Here is an 8,518-nt window from a genome sequence, read left to right on the forward strand (position 1 = left end):
ACACACACACTCTCTCACACACACACACACACACACTCACACACACACACACACACACACACACAGCATCAGCAGTTCCTCGCTGTAGATCTCATGGGTTTCTCGTAATGATCTCAGCTGTGGCTATTTGTGGACATCAGCGTGAGTGAGAATCCTGCCAAATTCTCTCAGTGGGATCAAACTTTACTTTGTTCATCCATCCGCTGTGTGAGTGTTTTAATATCACATTATTCTGCATTAAATCTAAAGAGTGAGATTCTTATCACTGTCAAATCATCTCGGTTCATCCACATTATATTTGTTAGGCTTTTGTCAAGAGAGTAGATATTCAGTTTTTGTCTTTATATTTATGCATTTAGCAGATGCTTTTATCTAAAGTGATTTACAAATAAGGAATACAACAACCGCTTCATCTTGCATCAATAAACACAAGAAGTGCTTGTAATACAAAGTTTCAAACATCATCTAGAATAGAACAAACTAGAACAAGGAAGGATTCAGGAATCGGCAAAGTGTTCGCAGAAGAGAAGAGTTTTCAGCTTCTAAACGTGTATAGATATCATTTCAGAAAGACTGGAAAGCTCTGTTCATTTCCTAAATCATCAGACTTATGTTTCCTCTTGGCGAACGATAAAACAACAGATGCACATTGAATATCTTGAGGGGACTGTAAGAAAACAGCTAGCAACTGCATCACGTGCTGAAACTGCTCAGAACAGCTTAGCATTGTGCTGTATTTAGAAAAAGGCTGGATACTCCTTACACAACATGGTGTGCATGCAGAACACACGTGCTGGCTGAGTGTAAGTCATGATATTCTCTGTGCTCGTATCACTGTATTAAACCCATCCTCTCTCCTGCTCCGTCAGACGCTCTGATCAGAAGATGCTTTCATTCTCCTGCTGCACGGCTCATGTTTTCATCCGGGTGTATTTTATGTAATTGTAATGCTCACAGCGGCTTGGCTTTGTGTGTGTGTTCTTCAGCGCAGGGTTAAGTAGGTTAGAGCTGTGGTTTAGCGGTGAGACAGACCTGTCAGGACGATGATTTCTGAATAACACAGCCCTGTTTACTGCTCAAACCAGTGAAGCTACACCGGCAGGATTTGAGTCGCAGCAGTGCATTAAACTTTCCGAATGATGTGAACTGAAAGCGCAGTGGTTTCTCTGTTAGGGCCCCTGTGATCGTGGCTCTAGACTGACAGTCATTCTCAAGACGAGCGTAGCGTGCTTTCAGAGTGCATTTTAGACGCTTGGCTTTGAATCGACTCAATCTCTCGAGTCACTCAAGGCTGCTGTATGGAGGCGGAGCCACGTGACTCTGCTGACGTCTGATTGGCCGCCTCAAAACTTCATTCGCATTTCAGTGATTGAGAAAGAAGTATTTCTTTTGATGTGCACATTGTTAATATATTAATGTTGAATATTAGGAGAATCTTAACGCTGGTAGCAAGATTCAGAAGAATAAGGTTAAAGGCAGTCGCACACTCCATGATAAGCAACGCTGCTCAAAATCCTGTAGTTTTCCATTAAATTACATTATGCACTGCAAGAAACGGATCTTCTTACTTAGTATTTCTGTCTTGTTTTCTACAAATATCTGAACATTCTTGAATCAAGATGCATTTACTTGACAGGTGAAATGACTTAGGATTTTAAGTCTTGTTTTCTAAAAAAAATGATCAAAATTTAGTTAGTTTTTGCTTAAAACGAGCAAAAATATCTGCCAATGGGGCAAGAAAAGTAATCTTGTTTAGCTTTGAATTAAGACCATAGAAGAACATGATGAAGCTGAGGAACAGAGCAGATGTCCTGTCCTTCTGTTCCTCATTTGCTCTTTAATATTGATCTTTGGCCTCGAAATGTACAGACTTCATTCACAAGAGTGACATCAATCCATGCGGTCAATAACTCGTCACTCGGTGATAAAGACCTCAGGCTTTTGGGTTTTCACGAAACATAACGATTCGAAGCAGCTTTAGATGTCAGAGGAGACTGTGTCAAAGTAATGTTCATATAATAACGATGCTATCGTTCCACGTGCTATTAATGCACACTGCAAACAATGATTTTCTTACTTAGTATTTTTGACTTGTTTCTAGCACAAATATCTAAAGATTCTTGAATCAAGATGCTTGAGATGCAAAATAAAGGCAAGAAGTCTTGAATCAGAATGAAGTGAGTTTATGCTTAAAACAAGAACAAATATCAGCGGGGTCAGAAAAATCAGCTTAAAGGGGTCATATGATGCGATTTCAAGTTTTCCTTTCTCTTTGGAGTGTTACAAGCTGATTGTGCTTAGATAAGATCCCTGAAGTTGCAAAGACTAAAGTCTCAAAACCAAAGAGATATTCTTTATCAAAGTTAAGACTCTGCCACGCCCCGCTTGAATGTTTCACCAATCATTATTGCATAATCATGTATATCTAACACGGATAGGTCTCTAAATTCTCTCAACAGTATGAAACTGTCCCGATATTTTAATAACAATTCAAACATAATCAAATAAAGCATATTTCGTTATCTGTTGGAACTTGGACGGGTGTTTAGAGCGGCATCCTTTTTCATCACCATCATCACTTACATTCAGCTTCTGGCTCATTCTGGCCGCCTGAGCTCTCGATATGTTGATCTCAAAACGTTTTCATTTTCATCATCTTCAAAATCAGCATTTTGTTCGCTGAGAGCTTTGTCATCAGATCCAACAGTAAATGACTCTAGTGTTTAATTGTGAATGTGCTCTGCAGCGAATCACAGAGCCATGCCGAGAGTCTCTGATGAAGTGTGTTATGCATCACGTCGTCAGCTGGAGAAATAAACGTGATTCTGTCTCTGTGTGATGAGCAGTGAATGAGAGATCTGTGCAGCCGTCTGCTGAATATACACAGACGGCCTTTGATTCTCGCTGATGTGTGTCATACTCTCGTTTGTAATAACACAGATTATGAAGGATGATCTGGGCTTTGCGAGGCCTGTTTCCGGTGCAGGAGGGTTTGCTTCATATGCCGTTAATCCACCTGCGTCGTTAGTCTGGGCTTCATTGATATTTTGATCATATTTCTTTTCCAAGCACATTTTACCAATACTAAACCACATCAATATTAATAACTACAATTAATTTTGTATTTAATCATTTATAAGTGATAAATAATTGTCCATGAAGGCCAGAAATGAAAAACTCCTTATATTCAGGTGCGCATAATTAGTAAGCAGGTTTTCTTTATAGATAAAATGAGCCAAAAAGAGATTGACCTCAGACTGAAAAGTCAAAACATTTGAGATGCCCATGAGAAGGATGCAATACTGGATTGTTAAGGCATAACCACTGGACAGCAATGCTCACTGGGTCAGCCAGGTCAGAGAAAACAGGTGGAGAAGAAAAGACAAACATTAACTGCAAAAGAATTAAGAATTAATGTGAAGGATTAGGTGTGAAACCATCAGGAACACTTAGTCTCCAGCGCCACAGTTTTGCAGAACTGCATCCGTCCTGGAGTCTCCAGAAGAACAAGCTGTCAGGTGCTCAGAGACTGTGCTGGGGTAAACAATCCTAAAACATGACCCGCACTTAATAAGAATGACATGCTGAAGTGTTGTGAAATACATGAAGACTGGTTTCTTCACAGGCTTTATAAACAGAGAAGTTGAAGGACCAGCATCACATCTTGTACTGTCACTGTTTGAAGAATTGATCTCCAGAATCTGGCAGTGAGTTTTAGTCCATCTCTGTAAGACAGACTTCTTTTCAGGAGAGGAGATGGACTAAACATTAAACTTACTGCCAGATTCTTGAAGATAATTTTTCAACGTGCATAATAATTATGCATGCACTGTGTGTGTATACATATACTGTATATATTTGAAGAGTTTATTTGCAAAAATAAATAATGCATAATAATGCATGTTTTTTATTGTTTTATTGTGTTAGTTAGCTGTGTTTTTTTGTTATTTTTTAACCTAATAAAAAAAACAACAACTGCAGTTTGATTGAGATTAATTTGAATGCACAATGAAAAAACTTGATTTTTGAAAGTTATATGTTTTTGCAAATTAACTCTTCATATATATATATATATATATTGTGATTAATCATTTGACAGCACTAATATATACAGTATATATATATATGTAAAAAACAAAATACTCAAAATCTGCACCATATATTAGCACAACAGTCAGTAGGTTTTTAACTGACACTCTTTTAGTGTTTTTATCGTCTGAAAATAGCTAAATATCAGTTGATCGTTATTATTAGTAGCTGACGAGATGTAGCTCTTCACACCTCATTAATGCAGATTGTGTGTCTGGTGTTTATCCAATCAGAATCCAGCGTTTGTTTTGTCATGTGTATCAGTTATGGCCATAATCAGCAGAATTTATATGGTGCACAGAAACCGCAATACTGACGTTCAGAAGGATTTCACCTGCTTCTTGTCACCAAATGTAACTGCAGCACCTGCCTATGTTGCTCTCGCTCCGTCTTGTGTGTTTTTCCATGTGTGTTCCGGAGAGCTTCACGTGTGCCGCATGACGCGCGCCATCTGTCCGCTCTGAACACGCCAAACACGCCAAGAGTCCCAGAGAACACGCCTTTCACCAGTGCTGCGCTGATTCTCAGATCGATGGTCTGTATGAAGGACGGTTGGGTTTTCTGCTCGTGTGAGAGTTAGCGAGCGCTGGATAAAGCCGACGGGAAGATCTCACAAAGCTGTGCGAGTTAAATTCATCTCTGGACGGCTTCCAGTCGTAGCCTGCAGGGGTTTGAGCTCTGCGTCAGAACAGCCGTGTTTTACCGTTTGTTCTGCGGGAGCAAAGACTTTCATGTTAAACAGAATTTCCACCTCCAACACACTGGAGTGCAGACGCTGTCGAGCTCACAGCTCACACTCGAGCGGCGTGACGCGTCTGAAGAACCGCTTCTACTGAGGGTCCAGACTCACTGCATCTGACAGAGTTTGCTGGGAAAGTCTAATTAAATCTCTGAAATGTATTCAGAGATGCTCATGTATAGCTACATAATCCATTGCTGATTTATGTGCACTATATATGGAGTTTATTTGCAAAAACAGATAGGCCTAACTCCTTTTTATTTTATTTTATCATGCTTTTATTGTGTTTTATTGTGTTAGTTAGCTGTATTTTTTAGTTATTTTTCAACCTAATCAAAATAACCCAACTGTAGTTTGAGATTAATTGCAATGCACAATGAAAAAACATGATTTCTGTAAATTGTTAAAAATGGAGATATCTGTTTTTGCAAATGAACTCTTCATATATACTCAATGCACAGAAAAAAATATACTACATTTTTTAAGGTATGTGGTTGCAAACAATTAATTTTAGCTACATTTAAAAAAAAAATGTCGAAAGTTAGTCAACTAAATTTGTTAATTTAAATGTAGCTAAAATACGTTTTTATAAATAAACCACTTACCTTAAATTTGAGTAAATTCAATGAATCATTTTTTCAGTGTGCTATTGGAAGGACTGAATTCTGTCTATAAAGTCTATAAGTCTATAAACATTTTACACTTTTTCTGGACTTTTTGTTCAATTATTTAGATGCTTTTTTTTTTTTAGTTAGTCATTTTTTCCATAAGCTACCTTTTCATTTAGGGCCCTATGAAATCCATTTTATTTTTTGCTAAATTCTGTGTTTTCGATTTTTTTTTTTCTGGATTCAGTGTTTTATGATTTGCTACAAATTAAGCATCAAAAAAAGGTGTCTAATGAAATCAATTAATTACACTTTTTAATCAATTTCATCAACCTTCTGAAATCTAGTCATATTTAACAGTTAATTTACAACAGAGCATTGCATTTTTATTTTTAGCCAAATAAGATGCTGCACAACAGAACTGTATATACATTAGAAAATATATTGGGTCCGTGTAATTGCTTAATAATGTTATTATTATCATTATTATTACATTGATAAGTAGGCTACATTTTTGTATACAGTAGTAATACATTTCTGTCATAATTGTTTAAAGTTAAACCTAACTTTTATGTTGGCGGTTTGTGCTGAAGAGTCTCGGTGTGTGTTCGAAGGTGGTTTATCTCGAAGTAGATGCTGTAAAGCTGCTGAAGCGACTCTCAGAGCAGCTCTGGAGATGAAGTTCATGTGCTCATATATTGAGACGCAGACACTTAAAACGTGTGTTTGATGAAGTGTGTTTGAACCAAATTGTGAATCCAGTCAAATGCAAATTTGGTTTCTGTTGATTTTGACATTTACGTGTGCATTTACAATTAAAGACTACATTGGAACCTGAACTCATATTTCCACTCTATATGCTCTTTACATGTTTTAATACTGCTTTGGCTTGGATTCTCAGTGAATGTGTGCGCTGCTATAGTCTTTGAATCCGGCGTAAGCAGCTCGCGACAGACTTCGGGGCCGTGGCTGCAGCTTGTTTGTAGAGGAACTGGAGTGTTTCAGCTGTTAAGCATTAGTGTCATTTTCACACACATCTGCACTGGCGCAAGCTTCATTTAACATCGATCAGCCACGCAATCTGCTGCCGTTACCCTCCGTAAGCGGCTTGCGGCCTGCGCTAACTGAACGCCCGTCATTTGTCTGTCTGTTGACCCGCGGCCTGTCGCTCCGCAGATGTCCTGCTCCTGACCCGCGACAGCTGGAGGCTCGTTCCCGCGCTGTAAGACGGCCAATCAGCACAGACTAACCCTAACCCACTCAACAACTCCTGTCAGCTCAGCCAACTTCCCATTGAAACAGTGTCGAGTCATCAAACCATCACGCGTTCAGAGCTGGCTAGTCTAATGGTTTATACGAACGGGTGATTATCAAACCAGCACTCAGCAGAAGAAACACGTCGAACTAAGCGTTGCCTGGGTTGCATACGTATGTGTGGGGCGGAGCTATCAAAATAGGGGCGAGACCCTTTTGGGGTAGGGGCGTGTTTGTTTTGGTGATTTGACATGTCAACATTGGCTACCAGAAATCACTTACCCCACCTTTAACTTATGTTACACAGATCTCTTTACCTGGTTATCTGGTTAAGCCTCAGCGCTGACCTGCAGCAATGCTTCTGGACATTTTACTTTTTTATATACTCTTTGGTTTGATTGTTTTTTGTTGTTGTTGTTCTCATTATTCTCAATAGTGATTCCCATTACCGCAATCCAATGATTGTCGTTATTAATCAGCATCATACTTAAACATATATAATTTCAACATCATTTATCACATCATTTTTAAAAACTAAAGTAATAAGAATTTGATTGTCAAGTGTTTAATTGTCAAGAAATCAATGTCATTATAAAGATATTTCCTAAAAACAGGCTTAATTTTCTTTATGCAAATTTCAAAACAATTTCTATTTTTTCTTTAGATTTTTTGCATGTAGTTGCATTTTAAATTGTAATGCTTCAGGTAATGAATGGCATCAGTGAGCATTCGTTTGACCTCAGGGTCACATGACATCAATCACTCTGCTGGCTGGTTTGGATGGTTGCCATGGAAACCATATTCCCAGCTGCCGCTGGTTATCCGTGGATCCGCAAACACGGCCAGCAGTGATGAGTGAGAGAGACAGAGGGACAGAGAGTGTGTGAGAGAGAGAGAGAGATATGGGCAGAGGTGGTTGACTAGGCAACAGTAAGACAAGATACGCCTCGATGCACCAAAGATAAATAACAGCTTCAGATACAGAGAGAGAGGCTGCAGTCAGACGGCTCAGATGCTGCTGTTAGTCTCTGATCGACAGACAGACAGCGCTGCATGACATTAATTCATGTTTCTGGTTTTACTCTAATTGCTTCATCACTGCAGGTTATTCTGGAAAAATATACAATGTTTGTCTCATAATATTTCTTCTAAATGTAATCACTCAAATCAGCCTCTGCTTAGCTTTCCTTTGGCAGCACACGCATGGGATAATGTTAACTAATATGTTAAACAGCTGTTTAGACACTGTTTTAACGAATTCAACGAGTCTCTAGCTTTTTGTCTCATTGAATATCCTGTTGAACAGTAATAATATACAGTCACATGTTCAAGTCAAGCCATATTTATTTTTATTGTGCTTTATATAATACAGATTGTGTCAAATTAGCTTCACGGTAATAAACAGGAAAATAACAGAATGAATTATGGAAATTATGGAGAGAGTTCAGATTCTGAAAGACTAAAGTCAGTTCAGATCAATAACAGCGTAAAGTTCATCAGTTTTGAAACGAGTCCAATCAGATAGTGTTTGTGAAAATCAGATCGTGCTTGTGAAAAATCAGATAGTGTTCGTGAAAAATCAGATCGTGCTTGTGAAAAATCAGATAGTGTTCGTGAAAAATCAGATCGCGTTTGTGAAAAATCAGATCGTGTTTGTGAAAATCAGGTCGTGTTTGTGAATATCAGATCGCGTTTGTGAAAATCAGATAGTGTTTGTGAAAATCAGATCGCGTTTGTGAAAATCAGATCGCGTTTGTGAAAATCAGATAGTGTTTGTGAAAATCAGATCGTGTTTGTGAAAATCAGATCGCGTTTGTGAAAATCAGAT

General features: G+C 38.4%; 1 protein-coding gene across 1 annotated transcript in view; it reads left to right on the forward strand.

Annotated features, from left to right (window-relative positions):
• The window catches only part of LOC107748642 (receptor-type tyrosine-protein phosphatase S-like), a gene marked incomplete at its 3' end in the record, with an annotated part of 20,232 nt that overhangs the window by 923 nt on the left and 10,791 nt on the right, over positions 1-8,518 (forward strand). The gene's annotated exons all lie outside the window — the stretch shown is intronic.

The sequence above is a fragment of the Sinocyclocheilus rhinocerous genome, unplaced genomic scaffold, assembly GCF_001515625.1.
Source record: "Sinocyclocheilus rhinocerous isolate Xijiao unplaced genomic scaffold, SAMN03320098_v1.1 scaffold2485, whole genome shotgun sequence".
NCBI classification, from domain to species: domain Eukaryota; kingdom Metazoa; phylum Chordata; class Actinopteri; order Cypriniformes; family Cyprinidae; genus Sinocyclocheilus; species Sinocyclocheilus rhinocerous.